The sequence below is a fragment of the Eucyclogobius newberryi genome, unplaced genomic scaffold, assembly GCF_026437365.1.
Source record: "Eucyclogobius newberryi isolate DKJ021-1_F unplaced genomic scaffold, fEucNew1.0.hap1 SCAF_490, whole genome shotgun sequence".
Classification (NCBI taxonomy): Eukaryota; Metazoa; Chordata; class Actinopteri; order Gobiiformes; family Gobiidae; genus Eucyclogobius; species Eucyclogobius newberryi.
The window spans coordinates 12,501-15,000 of NW_027316157.1; positions in this window are offsets into that span (position 1 = coordinate 12,501).

The window sequence follows — 2,500 nt, forward strand, 5'->3', positions numbered from 1 at the left end:
CCATGCCCAGCCAGAGTGGCCCTCCCCCGGGGTGAGTCTGGGGAGAGTGGGGGGTGGCTCTGGAGGGCCTCCGGGGGTTCCAGGGGCTCCAGGGGGTGCTTGGTGGAGGCCATGCCCAGCCAGAGTGGCCCTTCCCCGGGGTGAGTCTGGGGAGAGTGGGGGGTGGCTCTGGAGGGCCTCCGGGGGTTCCAGGGGCTCCAGGGGGTGCTTGGTGGAGGCCATGCCCAGCCAGAGTGGCCCTTCCCCGGGGTGAGTCTGGGGAGAGTGGGGGGTGGCTCTGGGGGTGCTCCGGGGGCTCCAGGGGGTGCTCGGCGGAGGCCATGCCCAGCCAGAGTGTCCCTTCCCCGGGGTGAGTCTGGAGGAGTGGGGGGTGGCCCTGGAGGTGCTCCGGGGGCTCCAGGGGGTGCTTGGTGGAGACCATGCCCAGCCAGAGTGGCCCTCCCCCGGGGTGAGTCTGGGGAGAGTGGGGGGTGGCTCTGGAGGGCCTCCGGGGGTTCCAGGGGCTCCAGGGGGTGCTTGGTGGAGGCCATGCCCAGCCAGAGTGGCCCTTCCCCGGGGTGAGTCTGGGGAGAGTGGGGGGTGGCTCTGGGGGTGCTCCGGGGGCTCCAGGGGGTGCTTGGTGGAGACCATGCCCAGCCAGAGTGGCCCTTCCCCGGGGTGAGTCTGGGGAGAGTGGGGGGTGGCTCTGGGGGTGCTCCGGGGGCTCCAGGGGGTGCTTGGTGGAGACCATGCCCAGCCAGAGTGGCCCTTCCCCGGGCAGAGTCTGGGGAGAGTGGGGGGTGGCTCTGGAGGGCCTCCGGGGGTTCCAGGGGCTCCAGGGGGTGCTTGGTGGAGGCCATGCCCAGCCAGAGTGGCCCTTCCCCGGGGTGAGTCTGGGGAGAGTGGGGGGTGGCTCTGGGGGTGCTCCGGGGGCTCCAGGGGGTGCTCGGCGGAGGCCATGCCCAGCCAGAGTGTCCCTTCCCCGGGGTGAGTCTGGAGGAGTGGGGGGTGGCCCTGGAGGTGCTCCGGGGGCTCCAGGGGCTCCAGGGGGTGCTCGGCGGAGGCCATGCCCAGCCAGAGTGTCCCTTCCCCGGGGTGAGTCTGGAGGAGTGGGGGGTGGCTCTGGAGGTGCTCCGGGGGCTCCAGGGGGTGCTTGGTGGAGACCATGCCCAGCCAGAGTGGCCCTTCCCCGGGGTGAGTCTGGGGAGAGTGGGGGGTGGCTCTGGGGGTGCTCCGGGGGCTCCAGGGGGTGCTTGGTGGAGACCATGCCCAGCCAGAGTGGCCCTTCCCCGGGCAGAGTCTGGGGAGAGTGGGGGGTGGCTCTGGAGGTGCTCCGGGGGCTCCAGGGGTTCCAGGGGGTGCTCAGTGGGGGCCATGCCCAGGCAGAGTGTCCCTTCCCCGGGGTGAGTCTGGAGGAGTGGGGGGTGGCTCTGGAGGTGCTCCGGGGGCTCCAGGGGGTGCTTGGTGGAGACCATGCCCAGCCAGAGTGTCCCTTCCCCGGGGTGAGTCTGGGGAGAGTGGGGGGTGGCTCTGGGGGTGCTCCGGGGGCTCCAGGGGGTGCTTGGTGGAGACCATGCCCAGCCAGAGTGGCCCTTCCCCGGGGTGAGTCTGGGGAGAGTGGGGGGTGGCTCTGGAGGGCCTCCGGGGGTTCCAGGGGTTCCAGGGGGTGCTCGGTGGAGGCCATGCCCAGCCAGAGTGGCCCTTCCCCGGGCAGAGTCTGGGGAGAGTGGGGGGTGGCTCTGGAGGTGCTCCGGGGGCTCCAGGGGCTGCTTGGTGGAGACCATGCCCAGCCAGAGTGGCCCTTCCCCCGGGTGAGTCTGGGGACAGTGGGGGGTGGCTCTGGAGGGCCTCCGGGGGCTCCAGTGGCTCCAGGGGGTGCTCAGCGGAGGCCATGCCCAGCCAGAGTGGCCCTTCCCCGGCCTCATATGCGGCAGAGTGCGGGGTGAGCAAAATGGGTTAAAATGTGAAAAAAAAAAAAAAAAAAAAAAAAAAAAACACCAAAATGAGCAAAATGAAATAATCCCCCATCATCAGTGCACTGTTTGACCCCTGAAAAGCACTCCCCTGGGGCCTGGAGGTGATCTGACCATCAGAGTATAGCACCCTATGCCCCTGAGGGACTTAGAGTAAAAACCGAAATAGTACACTATTCCCGAAAAGACTCTGTCGTTTTTCGGCAATAGTACACTATACCCATCGACTCTGTCGTTTTTCCGGGCCGTAGTACGAAGTTGTGAGCAAAAGGGGTGAAAATGGGTTAAAATGTGAAAAAACACCAAAATGAGCAAAATGAAATAATCCCCCATCATCAGTGCACTGTTTGACCCCAGAAAAGCACTCCCCTGGGGCCTGGAGGTGATCTGACCATCATAGTATAGTACACTATACCCCTGAGGGACTTAGTGCAAAAACCGAAATAGTACACTATACCCGAAAAGACTCTGTCGTTTTTCGGCAATAGTACACTATACCCGAAAATACTTAGTCGTTTTTCGGCCGACGGAAATAAGCGTTCAGCCCG